Here is a 21,351-nt window from a genome sequence, read left to right on the forward strand (position 1 = left end):
AGTAAAAAGTAACAAACTACCAATACACACACATGGTTGAACCTTAGAGGCATCTTGCTGAGTGAAAGAAGCCAGACAAGAGTACATACTATAAGGTTCCATTTAAATAAGGGATGAGAACAGGCAAAAAACCAAGCTCTCAGTGAGAAAAATCATATTAGTACTTGCCTGGGGAAGAGATTAGGACTCTAGAAACTGCAAAGGGTCAGAAGGAAGATTTTAGGAGGTAATGGGAACATTCGATATCTTGATGGTGGTGATGGCTACATGGGTGTATGTATTTGTCAAAACACATCAAAGTGCAGTCTTAAGTGCATTCAATTGTATATAAAATATTCATTATTATATAAATATTAGACCAACCAAAAGTTGATTTTTTGTTTTTTGGCTGCACCATGCAGCTTGTGGGATCTTAGTTCCCTGACCAGGGATCAAACCCGCTCCTTCAGCAGTGAAAGCGAGGAGTCCTAACCACTGGACCACCAGGGAATTCCCAAAAGTTGATTTTTAAAGAATGACCCAGGTGCAGGGTTTCTACTGGAGAAAACTCTGATGAAGATCACTCTGTGCATCCCTAGAGACCTCTGAAATTTATGCTGTGTGTCTCAATTCCAATGGAATTCCTATTTAACTGATATAAAAATACTATAGAGACCAAGGTGGAGTCAATTCACTCTTCCTATTCCTTCTGCTAGAAAGCCTGGATATTATAAAGCAAATATAGAAAACTCTGAAAGGGGAGAGGAGGAGGAAGACGGGGAAGTGACCTCAGAACACAGGGAGTGATGTGGCCGTGAGTTCCCTGAGTTTTCTTATTGTCTCATGCGTCCTGGATTGAATAACAGAGAAGCTGGCAATACAGAAAGGGCAGTGGGTGCAAACCAAAAAAAAAAAAAGCTTCCAAAGAAAGGGGCAGTCTAGGAAGACAGAAAACTTTTAGACAATAACCAGCCCGCTCAAGCCAACACGACAGGAAAAAACCTCGCTCCACACCCACCTGATCACCAAGGGCACCCAGGCAGCAGAACCTCTTCTTCCTCAAGTGAGTACTGTTTCCTCTTTAAAAAAAAAACCTGTTAACATTTTCAATGGCACTGGCTATGCTTTGAGGTAATTCATGGCTAGTGATGGTTATAAAACCATAAGGGTGTCTCATTTGCGCAGGAGGTGAGGTCCAAATGGTCCTTCTGTGACCACCTCTGTGATGATTAAATTGCTAGGTCGCTAACACAAGTCATTGCTATTCCTTGTCCCCAGATTGGACCCTGGATTTAAAAAAAATGACCAGTCTTCTCTGACAACACTAATTCAGTGGGGGAAAATACTTAGGCATCTGTTAGGGTGACTTTGTACCCAAATTATCTTTGGCACTCCCTCGATGGCCACTTGGTATTGCCAAAAAATTACTTCCATCTCCCACTAATTTAACTCACAGCTTGGCACACAGGAACAAAGAAGGGCTTCTGTGAATAATTAGCTGTGAGTAACATGCTCCACAGTTGTGCCAGTGGAGCTCACCAGGACTGTCAGAACTGCCCTATTTTTCAAGCTCACAAAAGAGAAAAACCTTAAAGACAAACAAGGTAGCTCATCCTTCTCCTGGAAGGATATTTGTAATTATTCAGACAATCTATTCAAATAAAATGTTATCCTTATAGATATATGCTCTAGTAAATAAAATGTTATCCTTATAGATATATGCTCTAGTATCTTTTCAGGATGGGTAGAAGCAGCTCACATTCAAATACTTATCAGCAAGTTTTAAAAGACTTTATTCCAACATTTGAAACACCTTGTCCATAAAGAGTGAGTGGGCTTTTTATGGGATGGTGTAAACAGTTTGTAAAGCCCTATACATCAACAGTGCCTCCACTACCTAACAGGAATAGTAAAATATCAAAATTGCATTTTGAAAAATAAACTTGCCATGGTCTGTGTTAAAACTGGCCCTGTACTTCCCTGGTGGCGCAGTGGTTAAGAATCTGCCTGCTAAGGCAGAGGACACGGGTTCGAGCCCTGGTCCGGGAAGATCCCACATGCCACGGAGCAACTAAGCCCGTGCGCTGCAACTACTGAGCCTGTGCTCTAGAGCCCGCGAGCCACAACTACTGAGCCTGCGTGTCACAACTACTGAAGCCTGCGCACCTAGAGCCCGGGCTCCGAAACAAGAGAAGCCACCGCAATGAGAAGCCTGTGCACCGCAACGAAGAGTAGCCCCCACTCGTCGCAACTAGAGAAAGCCCACATGCAACAATGAAGACCCAACGCAGCCAAAAATAAATAAATTTTAAAAACCCGGAAAAACTGGCCCTACCCGTAGCTCTTTTAACATGAAATCTATAGCTTAAAAAAGACAGGCACTCTCGCCATATGAAATATTAATTTGTAGGATTTGGGGTATTTCAGGCACTTCTGGAAGAATAGACATGAGCTGAATGGTGCTGTGTTGGATTATAACAATACCTCTGAGGTGTGATATTTCATTCACAAGTAAGAGAGCTCTACCAATTGATCTGGATGATCATGAAATAACATTGGTTTCACATTTGGGTTCATCAGTTTTCACATTGCCTAAAGGTCACTGGACGGGGTTTTTTCAAGCCCCACGAACGAATATGGCTGTCAAGTCCTAAGTTCTTATATCTTAAACCCCTACCTCCCATAATAAGCAGATGTCAGTCCCACTCGTTTCATAACTCTTGACATTAATGTCTCTTTTTCTCCCTAGACACAGGGGTTAGCAACCTACTCTCCATCAAGTTCAAAATCAGTAGTGGCATCATGATGTTTTCCCAAGGGTGATCTGAGGCTACAAGGACAAAGGACAGGCCTGTAACTCTAACCTACATCTGCCAAAGACTAAAATTCAACCTGTGTTCCAAGCTTCCTGAACTCTAAGTAAGTTCATTCTGATACAATTTAAAGACTCAAGAAAATTCCCAAGGAGACATTTTTTTCAACCTACCTGTTGTCAACAGGAAGACAGGTCTAGTGACCATCACATGTATCAGCAGCACACGATAGTGATTACACACCAGGATGTTTGTTATTTGCTGCATTGCTCCATCTAAACTTTCTGGTCAATGAGTCATGGCAGAGAGGTAAAGGGAATTCACTCTTAAAGACCAAGTCTCACCCTCTCTGGATACCATGTCTTGACCTCATTACTGTCATTGTGGTCTTATCTTCAGGAACTAAACATACAATAACAATTTGTTCCTTTAATTGTCACACTGATATACAAAATACTTAAATGCTTCTAAATGCAGGGTCTGCGCTCATGCATCACAAGGCACTATGGGAAAATCCCCATACAAGAGGACCTTTTCACCTAAGATGCTGCGTGTGACAGTTGAACAGCAAAAGGCTGAAAGAACAAAGCCCTCCAGATGTTATGGGTAACACAAATAGTCTAACTTCACAGAGTTTGTACTTTCCCTTTCGAACTCAGTGGAAAAAAACAGAGATAACTAGCAACTGAAGACTAGTGTGCTAGGCCACTGATGAATCTGTATTGTTAGAAACTAGCATTTAATCCTACCTTAGGCTACTTTAAAAATCCACCCAAACACTTGTAGAGTAAGTATAGTGCCACTGTGTTCTAGACGACAGTTACAATTGGAAAGGAAATAATAGTTTACATGAAACATGAATACTTAGAACATGTTGCAGGAACTGAACCTTTAAAAGCACATGTTCTGGGGACTTCCCTGGTGGTCCAGTGGCTAAGACTCTGCACTCCCAATGCAGCAGGTTTGATCCCTGGTCAGGGAACTAGATCCCACAAGCTGCAGCTTAGAGTTCACATGCTGCAGCTAAAGATCCCGCATGCCGCAACTAAAAGATCCCACATGCCACAACTAAGACCCGGCACAGCCAAATAAATAAATAAATATTTTAAAAAATAAATAAAAGCACATATTCTGAATTTTCTCACCTGGATACTAACAAATAGTGAACACTATATATTTAAGAATAGACTTGTAAAAGAAATCTGAAGAACCAAATGTAAGAAATCTTACGAGGAATCAAATTTAAAACAAAACCTTGCTAAAGAGGCAATGAAGAATTGTAGAATAAGAAAATGACAAGAAGTCCAATATTCCATTTGTTAAAAACTCTTTTCTGTTGGTTTACTTTTCTCTGTTTTTAAAATGACTTGAAGTACAGCAAATGGATTAATCGTAATCCTTGGTTCACGGCACGTCTTGGTTCACAGGTCATCCTTGACTGTTCCTGGGCCTCTATGTAAATATATTTGAGTGTATTTGAATAAACCAGTGATCGATCACCTGTGAACCCACCACACAACCCAAGAACGAGAACTCTGGCCTAACATCTACTAACATCTGTTCTACCCCTGTTCTTCTCCTTGCTTCATACCCTCCAGCCCAGGGGGAACCACTGCCCTGAATTTATGCTTATGATTCCTGGGCTTTCAAAAAAATGTTTTATCGTATATATATGATTGCTTAAGCAACATATTGCTTGGTTGTTTTTCTTTTTTAAATGTATAACTTATATCCATTCTCCTGTTAATTTACCCATTCTCTTATGAATGAACATCTGGTTTATTTCCAGATTTTTGCTATTATGAATGGCACTATGTGAGGGTTTTTTTTGTTTTTTTTTTTGTCTTCTGGTACACATGGGCAAGTTTCTCTACAGCTTATACTTAGAGGAATTTTTCTGTCGTAAAGTATAAGAATGCTCAACTTCATGAGATAATCCAAATTGTTTTCCAAAGTGGTGGTTCTAATTTAAACTCTGACCAAATAATAAATAGCTTTCTCTTCATATTTGGTCCACAATCTCTCCATATTTGGTATTGTCAAACTTCTTAATATTTGCCAATAGAATAGACACAAAACGTCTCATTGTTCATTTTCCTAATTACTGAGATTGAGCAATTTTTATGTGTTTATTGGCCAGATGTTTCCTCTTCTGTGAAATTCCTATTAATGTCTTTTGCCAATTTTCTATTGTTGTTTTTCATTAATTTGTAAGAGCTCCTTAAACTGTGCTGATATGTTAACGCTTTGTAGGTTTTATGTGCTGCAAATATCTTTTTCCATTTTATAGTTTCTCTTTTCACCGTTTGATGAAAGAATTTCTTAATTTTGCTATAGTCCAAAATTTTAATCTCCTTTAATGGTTAAATGCATTTTTGCATCTCACTTGCTTCTACTTTCTACTAAACATTTTAACATTTTGCTTCTGACATTTAAGAATGATCCTCTGTGGATGGACCTAGAGACTGTCACACAGAGTGAAGTAAGTCAGAAAGAGAAAAACGAATACCGTATGCTAACACATATATATGGAATATAAAAATTTAAAAAAAGGTTCTGAAGAAGCTAGGGGCAGGACAGGAATAAAGACACAGACGTAGAGAATGGACTTGAGGACAGGGGGAGGGGGAAGGGCAAGCTGGGATGAAGGGAGAGAGTGGCATGGACATATATACACTACCAAATGTCAAATAGATGGCTAGTGGGAAGCAGCCGCATAGCACAGGGAGATCAGCTCGGTGCTTTGTGTCCACCTAAAGGAGTAGGAGGATTGGGAGGGAGACGCAAGAGGGAGGAGATATGGGAATATATGTATACATATGGCTGATTCACTTTGTTATACAGCAGCAACTAACAAAACACTGTAAGCAATTATACTCCAATAAAGATGTTAAAAAAAAAAAAGAATGATCCTCTGGAATTAATTTTTGTATATAGAGGGAGTTAGGACTATAATTTTATTTTTTCCCTATACCAATAACCATTTTTTTCTAGTTGTGCTTATTGAAAAATCCCTCCTTTCCTTGCTGATCTGCCATGCCATTTGTATCATATATCAAAGATTAAATATGTGAGGACTGTTTGGGAGTTCTGTATTCTCCTTCATGGGCCAGTTTCATTGGCCAGTTTGTTTATCTTTGTAGCAATACCACACTGTCTTAATTGCTGTAGCTTCATAAAAGTTCGGATGTTTGGCAGGGTAAATTTCTTCTCTTTCCTCTTTAATAATGTCTTGGATGTTCTTGGCTCTTGTCTTAATGATAGATTATTGCTATGATCTATGAAATGTAACCTATGACCTTACAATTCTGCAATTCAAATGGGTTGTTTTACTTAATAATCAATTGCTCTGTTTAATTATATTTAAATTGGCATAAATATTAGTGAGGTTTCTTGTTAATTCAGAAGAAGCTTCACCTTCATTGACCAACATGACTTATGCATTAGGGTGTAATAAATCTCCCAGCTCCTTTTTTTTTAAATCATAGCACACACAGAAAATAACATTTCTATAGCAGATGGGGGTTAATGGACAACAATGCTTGTGGCCTAAGATAAATGCCCAGGGCCCCAGGCCCCACTGAACCCTCCTGATGGCTGAGAGCATCAGTAATCTCCACACACGTATAACACACGGTCCCCTAGAACACAGATCAAGATGCTCTGCGTTATTCAAATGAGTAGTTGACACTATTTCATTTTAATTAAATAAATAAGCATTTACATATATTTAAAATAGGTTGGATCTGTGTCCCTTTACAAAAGCAAATTGCTTAAATTAAACCACAGGCAAAGGCAGCGTTAACATAAGTTGAGCACATCTGTCTTCTGTGAGATACTATTCCAAAATCTAATTTGAATCTAACAGAATGTCAATAAAAAGTTTAAACACTGAACAAATTAATTTACATATTATTTTACTTTAATTTAGTTACTTATTTCTATGACTTTACTGTTCTAAAAAGTGCCCATCTAATAAAAAATCAACGATCATAGCAAGGACAAAGAAGATGGTAAAGAACCATTCCCAACCCCACAGCCTACAAACAACCATCGTTAATACAGGAAAATACATGCCGTTCACCCTCTGGGCTCATAGACGGATAAATAGGAAGACTGAAAGATAGATGACGGAAGGGTGGATAGACTAAAGTAATTCTGAATAAATGGTATCACTATAATGCTAATTTTGATTAAAAGTTTTACATTTAATTGAATTTTAAAGCTCTGTTGTTTAGTACATACACATTTAGTGTCTATATGTCTTCTTGGTGGATTTTTAAAAATCATTATATAATAACCCTCTTTATCCTTTAAAATTTTTTTTAAATAAATTTATTTATTTATTTTTGGTTGCGTTGGGTCCTCGTTGCTGTGCGCAGGCTTTTCTCTAGCTGCAGCGAGCGGGGGCTAGTCTTCGTTGCAGTGCGCAGGCTTCTCATTACGGTGGCTTCTCTTGTTGCGGAGCACAGGCTCTAGGCACGCGGGCTTCAGTAGTTGTGGCACGTGGGCTCAGTAGTTGTGGTGCACAGGCTTAGTTGCTCCGTGGCATGTGGGATCTTCCTGGACCAGGGCTCCAACCCGTGTCCCCTGCATTGGCAGGTGGATTCTTAACCACTGCACCACCAGGGAAGTCCCTTTAATTTTTTTCTGTTATCAATATAGCACCACTCTTGCTTTTACTATTATTCATGTTAGCTTGACAAATCTTTTTTTATCCTTTTACTTTCAAATTACCTATGTCGTTGTGTTTGAAGTGAGTTTCTTGTAGACAGCAAGTAGCTGGATTACACTTTTTCTTTTTAAAAATCTATTCTACTAATCTCTGCCCTTTAATTAGTATGTGTAGACCCTTTCCCTTTAAAGCAATTCTTGAAATGTCAGAGCTGAAGTCTGCTACTTTATTATTTGTTTTCTGTTTGTTGCCTATTTCTCTTTTCTTGCTTTTTTGTGGGGTGCCTGGCCTCTTTTTTTAGGATTCCATCTTGTTTAATTTTCACTTTTTTTGAGCATATTGCTTTGTATACCTTTCTTTGTGGTTGCTCTAGGTATTACAATATACATACATGACATCACAATCTATTGATTTTGATGTTTAACTACAAGTGAAGTATTGAAAACTTACTTCCATTTAGGTCCTTTTTACCCCCTACTTTTAAAACGTAATTCTTTCAAGTGTTTCTTTTACATATATTGAGCACCAAACAGGTGCTGTTTTAATTTTTGCTTCAACCATCAAATATGACTTCAGAAACTCATGAGAAAGATAGCTTACTACATTTACCCATATTTTTACCCATTCCCTTGCTGTTGTTTTTTTCTTTCTGAAATCCCAGGCCTTCTTCTGTTATCATTTTCTATCTGGAGAACTTCCTTTCACCATTCTTTAAGGGTAGGTCTGCTGATGACACATTGTCTTAGTTTTCTTTCATCTGAGGATGTCTATTTCTTTTTCCTTCCTGAGGACAGTTTCTCTGGACACAGAATTCACATCACCTATTCCTTTCTTTTATTACTTGAAAAATGTTGTGCCACTTCCTGCCAACCTCCATGGTTCATGGTTTCAGATGAGTAATCTGCTGTTATTTGAATTGCCCTTCCCCTATAGTAAATGTGTCATTTTTCTCTGATTGAATTTAGATTTTTTTCTTTGTCTTTAGTTTTCAAATGTTTGATTACAATGTGTCTTGGCATGGATTTCTTTGATTTGGATTTCATTCAGTTCTGTGAATCAATATGTTTACATCTTTCAGTCATTATTTCTTCAAATGTTTTTTTCAGTTCCGCATTCTTTCTCTCTCCTTCTGGGACTCCAATGACACAAGTAGTATAACTTTTATTATTGTTCCACAGGTCCCTGAGGCTCTGTTCATTTTTTTTTTCCCCAATATATTTTCTCTCTGTTTTTCAGATTGAGTAATTTCTAGTCACTGTTCTTAAGTTTTTTTTTTTTTTTTTATTTTTTTTTTTTTTTTTTTTTTTAATTTTTTTTTTTTTAATTTTATTTATTTATTTATTTATTTATTTTTGGCTGTGCTGGGTCTTCGGTTCGTGCGAGGGCTTTCTCTAGTTGCGGCAAGCGGGGGCCACTCTTCATCGCGGTGCGGGGACCGCTCTTCATCGCGGTGCGCGGGCCTTTCACTATCGCGGCCCCTCCCGTTGCGGGGCACAGGCTCCAGACGCGCAGGCTCAGCAGCTGTGGCTCACGGGCCCAGCCGCTCCGCGGCATGTGGGATCTTCCCAGACCAGGGCTCGAACCCGTGTCTCCTGCATTAGCAGGCAGACTCTCAACCACTGCGCCACCAGGGAAGCCCTGTTCTTAAGTTTTTAATCTTCTGTCATTTCCACTCTCCTGTTGAGCCTATCCAGCAAGATTTAAAAAAAAATTTTTTTGAGTTGTCATATTTTGTTTGAATTTAACAGAAAAAAATAACTGAAGCAAAAGTGAAGTCAATGCTGACTTTTAGAACAATTTTTTTTCACTCCATGACAAGATAAAGCTATTCCCTCAGCTCCCTTCTTCTCAATACAGAAAATAGCAGCAGGGCCTCTTAGAAATTATGGCAGGTCTTCGATTTTGGAGACACTCTTGTTCTTTACTATATCAAACATGTTAAAAGGATCACATATTTCACATTACATATAATTTTCCTATAAAAATATCTGAAGGGATTTTAATAATACAGCAATGAAATTTTTATTAATTTTCTTTTTTTTCATTTTGAGACAACAGTGAACATTCTTGGAAGTCCTTATGGTTTTGCGGTCCTAGACTCTGCACCTGTGCTGTCCAATGGCTCTGGACTCATTTTGTTGATGAGAGTAGGTTTGATACCTGGCAGAGCCTTGTCAAAAATTTTTTTCTCTATCATTAACCAACATCTCCTTCTGAAGTTTATAGCATGGCATTATACCCTTTTCCATGTTGGTTACTCCCAGGAAATTATGCTGTTTCTTTTGGGGTGATTTATATCATTAGGTATTGAGGGAGGTAGATTCTGTGATCCAACTTCATTCAACCTTCTTTAAAAGTGAAAACTATCATTTTTAGTCCTTTCTCAGAGACACCGACATGAAGACATTGTTAGCTTTTGATATTTTAGAATGTGTCTGTCATTCGTTGGTTATCACTTGTTTAGGTAACATTTCCCCCTAAATTACTAATTAAATCCCAATTAAATTAATCCTGAATTTTGGCCTGATTCTTTCTTTTTAAATGGTTCAAAATTGCTTCCATATTTTTAACCAAATTTGCCCAAATCTAAAGCATTATTCCTTTTGTTTACCTACTGAGGATGAATATATTTCAATGAACTTTTTTCTTTTTTTTTACTTTTAAAAAATTATTTATTTATTTATTTTTGGCTGCACTGGGTCTTCGCTGCTGCGCGTGGGCTTTCTCTAGTTGTGGCGAGCGGGGCTACTTTTCGTTGAGGCGCACGGGCTTCTCATTGCAGTGGCTTCTCTTGTTGTGGAGCACGGGCTCTAGGCACGCGGGCTTCAGTAGTTGTGGCACGTAGGCTCTAGACGCAGGCTCAGTAGTTGTGGCGCACGGGCTTAGTTGTTCCTGGGCATGTGGGATCCTCCTGGACCAGGGCTCGAACCCATGTCCCCTGAATTGGCTGGTGGTTTCTTAACAACTGTGCCACCAGGTAAGTCCCTCAACTTGCTTTTTACTGAAATTTGTTAACACAGTTGGATCAATGCATATTGCCTCTTTTCCATCTTCCATTTTGATGACAAAGACACCCAAAGCTCTGGACACTATTTTCTTTTCCCAATACTGCTTGCCAAGTTTTTTCTGTTTGCTTCATTACCACACTTCCAACTATGTTCTATTTAATTTGTAATTTGGCTTATTTTAAAAGTTTTGCCTTTCCATTGTTTTGTTCTGGCAATCCTGTATCTAGCAAGTTAGTTTTTCTTCCCTGATATCTCTCATGTTTGATGCTGTTAATAATATTATTGTAAAAAGACAATTTGTTGCTTCTACACTGATACTGGAAAAATAATAAAGTGATAAAGTTAATAGGTGTTTTTTTAAAATGTGACTAGTAGGCAAGTGGGGTTTTTTGGGGTTTTTTTTGGTTGTTGTTTTTTGTTTTGTTTTGTCTTCAAAGACTACATTTAAAAGTTTATGGAAGACGGGGAAAATTATCTGCTGAAAGTTGCATCTTGTGACCTCAGGCTGACTTCAGGCTTTGACAAGGACATCAGCCTTCTTGGGTGTTTGCATCTTAAAAGAGGAGCCTGGAGCAGCAGATATGGAAGGTTTGTTTCAGATATTAGGAGAGGGAAGAGAGTATCCCTGTACTCCTCCATTTACATTTTGCGGAATTGCTGTTGTTTAGAGGGAAAATATGAAAAATATTATACTATTATTGTGCACATCACACTGTGTAATGATTTGTTGATTGTTCATTCTGGGGCAAGAACTGTGAGTTCTTTTAGTCAAAAACTCTGTATTATTCACCTTTCTATCCCAAGAGCCTAGAACAGTGCCTGGCTCACAGCTCATTTCAATAAATGTTTGCTGAATAATACTTGGAATATTTAAAACATCTTTCCATGGTCTTGTGTTGAAGGTTAAAATGTGATTTTCCAGTGCTTGTACATAAAAGGTGTTTATTCATAATCATATGGATGCTATTCTAATTTCTGAAGAGGAGGACAAAACCTAGGTTATTGTAGCATTGTTTCTAATGATGGGTAATTGTCTATTCTCATGTCTGTTTCCTGGAGGCCCTAATGCCTGTGCCCTGTCCTGGGTGTGCCTTTTTACCTCCACCACTAGGGGGCAGCACAGGTAATGAAATCAATTCCCTCCGTTTACACCTTGCAGGATCCCTCCACACCAGTCTGTACAAAATAGCCCCTTGCTTGTAGAAAACGTTATTAAATAGCAATGTGCAACCATTTCAGGTTTTAGGATTCTTTTCTCCAAATCTATAGAAAACTCCAATACAGTACCTTAGACTATAATCCTATGACAGAATCTCATGTTTTAAGTGAGGGATTAGTCTACGGTTGCTTCCAGCTCTAAGACGATTGGTTTCCCAGGCTGATCTTCTATGACCCGAACTAGGCCTCCCATTGCATGGTGACCCTATTTTCTTTTTCTTTTTCTTTTTTTTAAATTTGCTTTTCTCTTTTAATCCTCTGCCTGCTCCAACTCAAAAAATTGCCGGAAATTAAACAGAAGAAAGCTGTCAAAGAGTCAAGGCAAGCCAGCCCCAGGTAGCAGGCTCCTTCCCACGGGGGCCAAAGTCTGGGCAAAGGGGTCTCCACTCGGAGCCATTAGTAAAAGCTGGTGCAGAATAAGGTGGTTCTAGAGGCTGGTAATAACCCGGCCCAGAGGGGCTTTCTGCAGTGGCGCACCCCTAACAGGGCCAGGCTGTGCAAGAAGAGGTGTCGATTGGCCTTGTCAAAGAGCCCCTTCTCATGGGCACCCAGGACCTGGGTGCTATGTGCCCCATAGGAGGCCCCGGATTCACACAAGGTGCCCAGGCGACACAAGTAGCCCCTGGCCTGGCCACAGCCGTGGATGGTCTGGGACCCTATTTTCTGAAGCTTAAATCTGGACAATGGTCTGACCAGAAGGATGTGTTCCCAAATCTCATGTCAAAAACGTGAAATGGGACTGTCCAGGAAAATCTGGAGTCCCCAGTCTTCAGCATGATGGTCAGCTGTAAAAAGGGCTGTTTGCACTTTGTCATGTTCATTGTCATCTTTGATGTCAAAATTAGTCGCAGCTTTTCGCCTCTGGTCTGCTCCCCCTTCTTGTTCATTTTCCATAAGCAGCTCCCTCCACCCTGTCTCCCAACAGGCCACAGTCAATTCGGGGAAATTTTTTTTTTTTTTTTAAAGAAATTCACGTTCTTTTATTTATTTATTTATTATTTATGACTGTGTTGAGTCTTCGTTTCTGTGCGAGGGCTTTCTCTAGTTGCGGCAAGTGGGGACCACTCTTCATCACGGTGTGCGGGCCTCTCACCATCGCGGTCTCTATTGTTGCGGAGCACAGGCTCCAGACGCGCAGGCTCAGTAATTGTGGCTCACGGGCCCAGTTGCTCCGTGGCATGTGGGATCTTCCCAGACCAGGGCTCGAACCCGTGTCCCCTGCATTGGCAGGCAGATTCTCAACCACTGCGCCACCAGGGAAGCCCTATTCGGGGAAATTTTAACCAGGAAAGTGAGGCGTCACAGGAGGAATTTAGACACTGAAGTAGAGGAAAGAGCAAAGGGACTGCCCCCTCCAAGAAAAATAAAACCAAACCAAAGACCTCTTTAATAAGAGTTTAGGTTGTAATTTAAATGTCAAGGACACTTTCCCCTTAGGAAACGTGCTTACGTGATCGTTGATACAGGTCACCAGTGAGATTGTGTTGACGATGCGGCTGTTCTTGGAAGGGGCTGGTCCTCCTGTTTCCTGGATTTGTCCCTTCATTCCTTTGAGTACCCCCCAAAGCAGAGCCTGAGGGGTGTGGGTGGTTTATTTGGGTGGTGATTCCAGGAAGCAAGAGAGTGAGACAGGGAAGGAGGAAAAGCTGAGACCAGGGTGGGCTGCTGAGGTTGCTGCCGTGAGCGGTGGGCCTGTTTCCACCGGGGTCTCAAAAGAAGCCCAGGGAAAGCGGTTCAGAATTGTCCACCTGAAAAAAATGGAAAGCTTGAGATTTGCCCACCTGCTTCTGACCTGGACTAGCTGAGGTTTCCTCCTAGGCTGTGAACTTCCTGGTATTTCCGGGCTGCATTTGTGTGTGTTGGAGATGACCTTGGGGCAGAAAGTCTGGCTTGAGCTTGAGCTTGAGGTAAGATGCTGACAGCACAAGGAAAGTCTGTGCTTCCACGGAACGGTTCACTGTGGCTGAGACCGAAATGAAAGGGCTGAGGGCACATGATGTACCACTGTTGGTTGAGCAGTTGATTTGGGCAAGAAGGCCCCTGTAGACCTTGTGCTTTAGAACGTGCCTCTCCGGCCTTCCCCCCACTGCACCCCTTCCCACCCAGAGCTTGTGCCCTCTCTTCTGGAACAGCCTACGTACTGAGGACCCTCCTCAAATGGCTGTGAGACTGCATGGCCTCTTCTATCTTCGAAGGCAGGCTGCTTAGCCAAACGGTACCCAAAGTGCTGCTGTCTGAAGGGGGTGAGGATGTGTGGATGGAGCTTGAATGGGGCTTAGGGAGTCCACACAGGGGATGCAAGGCCCCTCATGTGAGAACAGGGCTGGGGTGAAGGGGAAGGCGATTGGCCCAGGGTTGGGGCCAGCTTTCCCTCTGCTACCACATTCCTGTACAGACCACCAAGGAGTCTGAGAATTCTAACTTTAACCTTGGCCTTTATAGGTCATTACTGTGGTATATTTGTCAAGGTAGGAGAGCAGAGCATGTTTTATTTAACACTTTGCTGGCTTCATTTATACCTCATAATTATTTAGACATATGGCAAATGTAGGAGTCAAGTTCTATCACGTTCCAATTTTTGTGGCCTTGAGCTGAGAAAAAGGAACCTTGGAAAATAGGCTTTATATGCTTGGATGATTTTATATAGAATTCCCAAGTTCATTAGCTTCTGTAATGACTCACGGTTGTTACTAAAATAAACTTTATATTATCTTCAAAAATCTAGGGATATTATTTAGGTCAGCCATTCGAAGGCACTAGACTCAACGTCTCTGTGAACCAAAGGATATGACTGACTAAAAGCAGAAGAATTATTACCGGAGGGTTGAATCTCAGAATATTACATGTGAGATTTTGCTTGTTGACTCAGTGCTGGCTGCAGGCGGGGCAGGAGGGCACCAGGAGCGGTGCAGATCTGGGTCAGTAAGCAATGCGGGAAGCAAAGCAGAGAGAACTGGGCCCTGTCCAGGCAAAGATGAACCTTACAAGAAGGGAAGAAATTTTAGAAGACAAAAAAAAAAGGTGGCCTGTGAGGTTGAAGTGGGGACTGCAGAAACTGAATGGCAAAATAAAGAACCGATTTATCAATGTAAAAATACATATCAGAAACCGGACCCACGTGTTACACGATATTCAAAAATCAACTCAAAGTGGATAAAAGACTTAAATGAAAGACCTGAAACTGTAAAACTCCTAGAAGAAAACATAGGGGACAATCTTCAGAGCATTGGTCTTGGCAATGATTTCTTGGATATCACACCAAAAGCAAAGGCAACAAAAGCAAAAATAAATAAATGGGACTACGTCAGATTAAAAGGTTCTGCCAAGCACAGAAAATAAAAACTGAGTGAGAAGGCACCCTACAACATAGAGAAAATATCTGCAATCCATATATCAGAGAGTGGTTAATTTCCAAAATATATAAGGAACACATACAACACAATAGCAAAAAAACAAATAATCTGGTCAAAAATGGGCAAAGACCAGAATAGACATTTCTCCAAAAAGGACATACACATGGCCAACAGGTATAGGAAAAGATGTTTAACACACTAATCATCAGGGAAATGCAAGTCAAAACCACAATGAGACTTCACCTCACGCCTATTAAGATGGCTACTATTAAAAAAGGAAAAGATAGCAAGTGTTGGTGAGGATGTGGAGAAACTGGAACCCTTGTACAAAGTTGGAGGGAATGCAAAATGGTGCAGCCACTATGGAAAACAGTATGGAAGTTCCTCAAAATATTAAAAATAGAGCTCCCATGTGATTCAGCAATCCCACTTCTGAGTATTTATCCAAAAGAATTGAAATCAGGATCTTGACAACATACTGACACTCCCATGTTCCTTACAGCGCTATTCACAAAGGTCAAGATGTGGAAACAACCTAAATACCTATTATACCTATCAACAGATGAATGGATAAAGAAAAATATGCTATATCCATATAATGGATATATCTCTAGCTTTTAAAAACAGGGAAAGCCTGTAATATGTGACAACATGGATGAACCTTGAAGACATTATGCTAAGGGAAATAAGCCAGTTACAGAAGGACAAATACTACATGATCCACTTATTTGAGGTATTTTAAACAGTCAGACTCACACAAGCAGAGAGCAGAATGGTAGTTGCCAGCGGCTGCAGGGAGGGGGAAATGAGCAACAGCTAATCAACAGGCACAGTTTCAATTATGCAAAATGATGCAAGTTCTAGAAATCTGCTGTATATCATTGTGCTATAGATGACAATACTGTACTGTGAACTTAAAAATCTGTTAAGAGGGTACATCTCATGTTCAGTGTTCTTACCACAATAGAATTTTTAAAAATCATATCAATGTCATTTCCTTTCACATCACCAATGTCTGGTATTCTTTCGAGGAGCTGAATACAGAGTAGGAATCTTTCTCTGAGTCGATGATGGTGATGATGATGATGGTGATGATTAAATAGTAGATGACAATGACTGAGCGCTCACTATGTGACAAGCTCTCCTCAAAGACCTCTGCCTATACTGTCTCCAACCATAAGTGTTAGGTATTATTATCATCCCCATTTTACAGATGAAGGAACTGAGGCACAGAGAGGCTACGTAACTTGACCATGATCCAGCAGCAAATAAATGACGGAGCCCAGATGCAAATCCAGGTAGTATCCTTCTATTATATGAAGTTCAGTATTTTCCTATATTCATGTTGTTATGAATATACATATTTCCAAAAGGGTTCTGAAGCTACTTTAAAACTTTTTTAACTTTAGGATTTCAGAGGTTAGCTGTTGAATAAGGGGTGGATTCGACATGCATTTGGTGAGGACTCTGAGACATTTGAGGATGATGCAATAATGGATAGGCAGGAGTTAATAATAATTTATACCTAAGTCATTGAACAGATTATAACACGAGGCAGAAAGTGCCAGGTGTTCAAAAAGAAGAGGTATAAACAGCTATGAGAAGGCAAAAGTGAGGAATATTACCTCTCAGGGTTGTGGAAGGATTAGGGAAGGGTCTGGGAAGAAGTTCCTTTGCTTCTGGGTTGGGCCTTGAAAGATGGGGAAGATTCTGACAGCTGGAAATTGAATTTTGTGGGCCTGGCCATGTCAATAGATTGTAATCATGTATTTTTATGTCTACCAAGATTTATTCTTAGTACATTTTAAAAAGTGTTTATTGAGCACCTACTGTGTACTCTGTGCTTAGCAAGGCACCAAGAGTGCAGGAAACTTAAGACAGTCTCTGCCCTCAAGGAACTTACACACTAAAATAGGAAACGGGACTTCCCTGGTGGTCCTGTGGCTAAGACTCCGCACTCCCAATGTAGGGGGTCCGGGTTCAATCCCTGGTCAGGGAACTAGATCCCACATACTACAACTGAGAACCTGCATGCGGCAACTAAAAGATCCCATGTGCCGCAACGAAGATGCCGCAATGAAGATTCTGCACAAGGCAACGAAGATCCCGCATGCCACAACTAAGACCCAGTGCAGCCAAATAAATAAATAAATAATTTAAAATAAATAAATAAAATAGGAAACAAATATGTATATAAATATAATATAGTGTGATAGATATATGCAACAAGTAATCATCATTTTTTATTTATTTTACAAAATTTTAAACTTAAAGTATTTCCTCCCTTTTCCCCCCAAAATTCATTGCATAATCTTAGAGGAAGTTTCAGTTTGTAACCTTTATATAAACTGCAGTAGCCTCTGCTGGTGAAATACTGTTTTGTAACTATTAGAATAGTCCAGACAATAGGGAAAGAATTGCATTATTTTAGAGCTGTACAAGGTACTGTCCACAAATCTCAGAAAAGGAAAGGAAGTTCTATGGTAGAGGACAAAGATGGCATCCAGACTGTTCTCTTAAATATAAAAGCTCTACAAATATCTTGCAGGCATAAAGCTCCAAGTGTATGCTCACAAATCCTCATGCCTCAAAACTGACACCCTTACAATCCTGTTTTTCATAACAAAAGTTTCCAATTCAGTCTCTTCCAAGACAACATTTTATAGCTGTATATTTCCAACTTTGTAGTGCAAGCAAAGAAAAGGTGGGAAGGGGACTAATCTTTGTTGAATGCCACCTGCTTTAAGGACCAGGCACTGCCCATGGCATTTGTGTTAGTTTTCTTTTACGCCACATCAATCATAATGTGCAGATGTTAATCTCCATTTTGCAGGTGAGGAAATTCAAATTCTGGGGTAGTTCATAATCTACCCAAAGTCATGCAGTTTCTATGTGTAAGGGCTGGAATTATAATCCAGTCTGTGTGGTTCCCAAGTCCCTCTCCACCATATAGTTTCCATTTTACTTTGCAATCAGCGTAACTGGGATATTTCTGCCCTAAAATAATAAGTAGGAATACTGGTCCCTCTACCTCAACCTAATATCCATGGGTCTGCTTTTAGCATTTGGAGGTGTCATTATATTACAATAACTTGCTTTTATTTGAATAGTGGGCATTATACTACTCAGTCTAGAGATTTGTGATATTCTGGTCTAAATTGAATGAAAGCTATTAGGGGTCTTTAAGATTAGCCTAGTATGATATAATAAAACAGAAACAAGTTGAATTGCAATGAAATTGCTGCTCCTGAATTTAAAACTAGTCAAGATAAAACAGATGTTCAAAAAGATCGCTATAATCTTCACCTGAATACTAATACATTTTTTGATCAAACGATATATATATTTACATATGGAGAAATAAAACCCACCTTAAAATGCTAATGTCATTTTCTCTGCTATTTCTTGAAGCAAAAAAAAAAAAAAAAATGATGAACTGTTGACTATCAGGCAGCAACACGATGTTTCAGAGAAACTAATTGACTTGAAAAAGTAAATAAGATTTTCAAAGATGAATGAATCATACACCTGCATACAGCATGGTACAGCAATTAGTGTGTGCAAACTCCAGGTGCATGAAGATTGTGACATCAAGATGAGGCATATATAAAAGTAAGAGTATTTTTAGCTGAATCTGATCTGGAAGTCAGGAGACTTAATTTCCATGAACAATTTCTTTCTTTGCTGGTTTGTTCATTCTCCACGTTCTTCCAAAAAATATCTAATATCAAACTGCTTAATTTGTTTTTGACAGTGTGACTTTGGCAAAAATCACTTAAATATCTGAGGTTTTCTAGCACCATATTTATTTCTTTTTTCCTCCTAAAAATACTGTAAATAGCAGCAAAAGTTCCTGGTGAACTCCCTTGCATGTAATGTTATTATTTTTTATCTTTTGTTGTTTGTTTGCTTTTCATTACAACAACAGGCTAACCTCATACTATTCCCCACTTCTAATAGCTGCCTTCCCTCCAGAGGGTTTGACTCTGATTAAAATAGAAATGGACACGAATTGAGTTTTTCTGGGCAAACTATCAGAGAGACACAGGCAGGACAGACATGGTATTAGGGCATGGGGGTCAGGAGAAGACAGGAGGTCAGAGATTTTGCTTTTAACACTTTCTAAAAGATGTGCATGGATAATTTATGGAAATTTGGTGGCAACTTCCAACCAGAAATCCGGATGTTTCACTAGGCTGACACCAAGTCCTCCAAGAGAAATCATAGTCACAGATGCTCTACAATAGATTGATTTCAGTAGTTTCCCATTATAAGTTTTCCCTGATATCACTTTAACACCCTGATAAATGCTTTTCATACCAAGGCCCTCCCCCCCTCCCCAAAGTGTCCCCATTGCCACTACTTCAGCCCATGTGGCAGGATCACTGCTACCTGCTGATCACACGGAGTGCGGCGTCCTCTGCTCGTGAAGTCACCTTTCTCCTGGTTCTAGGCTTTCTCGAGTGGACACACGTCTGTGCTCTAACTAACGAGCAGGAGGTGTCTGAGCAAAAGGCCCTTTTGATCAGGTTGGAGACTTAACTAGTAAGTAGGTCACATCGGGCTGATTACCCTGTCCTCAGGGGAAATATTTCTCATTGGCCCAGGAGACTGCAAGGTAATAAAGTCCTGGGAGGCAATGACCAAACTGTCTAGAGACCCTAAGAGGCAAGCAATGACCACCGTTAACTTTCCTGCCGCATCCTGTCCCAGGTGAGGCTGTGTGTTTGTGAAGTAGCAAAAAGTCTATGTACCATGGGAGTAGCTTTCAATTCTCCAGAGTCAGCAGAGGGATGGGGTAGTCTGGTCTCAGCAGAAGTGACCGGAGGATATGCAGTGAAGGGACCAGACAGACCCTGAGGGGAGATCTATCTCTGAGTGTCTATTCAGAGTCAATGTCTCAAGGAAGGGAAAGAATATATCCAGGAGGATATTTAGCTGATTCAGCCCAACGACTAGGCCTTGCCCTGGACTGGGCCCCTCAGAGGGCAAGATTTCTGTCGGATCTCCTGAGTTGGTAGGAAGGTATGAACTTTTGCCTTGAACTTTCACATCCAGAGCAACTCCTTCTAGACAGCAGAGGGTAAACCAAGTTGAATGTAAGTTTGAATTTCTTAGGAGGGCAGGTTGCAATGAGTAATGGCAATCCATTGCCCTATAGCCTAAAATGAGCCTACAATATCACTGAGGGTTCACACCTTAATACAACTGAATTTCGGGAAGAGGTCAAACCCTTCTCTCTGTGTTAGAATAAGCAGGGGTCTTCCACCAGAGTGTGATTAACACCTTGTATCCCTCAGCAAAGTGAAGCTGCCCCCTTCCCAATCTTCTAAACAAAGGGCTTCTTCCTATTCTTATCTCATTCTATCTTATCTCCATCTCATCTCCACGCCTTGTTTGCTTGGTCCCCAAAGGCCTTGTGTCCTAAACTCCACCCCTGCACTATTTAGGCAATTCTGACAAAAGTCTTCCAGGATGGATTGGTGAACCCTCTGTGTTTGCATCTGGAACATTCATAATTACCTTAGTTTTCCATTCCAAGCGTGCAATTATCCATGTTCTCTACTTCAAAATGCATTTACCTCTGACAGAATCCTAGCAAACAAAGACCTGGTCCAGTGGTACTTATGAGGCAGGAGACATGATGTTTTTAAACTAAAAACTAAAAATTTTCTGACACCAAAAGCACAGGCAACAAAACAAAAATAGGTAAACTGGATTTCATCAAAATCAAAAACTTCTGTGCATCAAAGGACACTATCAACAGAGTGAAAAGAGAACCCATGGAATGGGAGAAATTATCTGTGAATCATATATCTGATAAGAGATTAATATCCAGAATACTTAAAGAACTCCTACAACTCAATGACTGTAACAACAACAAAAACAATTTAAAAATGGGTAAAGGGGCTTCCCTGGTAGCGCAGTGGTTGGGAATCCGACTGCCAATGCAGGGGACACAGGTTCAAGCCCTGGTCCGGGAAGATCCCACATGCTGCAGAGCAACTAAGCCCATGAGCCACAGCTACTGAGCCTGCATGCCACAACTACTGAAGCCCATGCACCTACAGCCCATGCTCCACAGCGGGAAAGGCCACCACAATGAGAAGCCCACGCACCAAAATGAAGAGTAGCCCCTGCTTGTCGCAACTAGAGAAGGCCCACGCGCAGCAACGAAGACCCAACACATCCAAACATAAACAAATAAATAAATAAAATAAAATAAAATAAAAATGGGTAAAGAACTTGAATAGCTATTTCTCCAAAGAAGATATGCAATTGGCCAAGAAGCACATGAAAAGATG

This window comes from Balaenoptera acutorostrata, chromosome 21 (genome assembly GCF_949987535.1).
Source record: "Balaenoptera acutorostrata chromosome 21, mBalAcu1.1, whole genome shotgun sequence".
NCBI lineage: Eukaryota > Metazoa > Chordata > Mammalia > Artiodactyla > Balaenopteridae > Balaenoptera > Balaenoptera acutorostrata.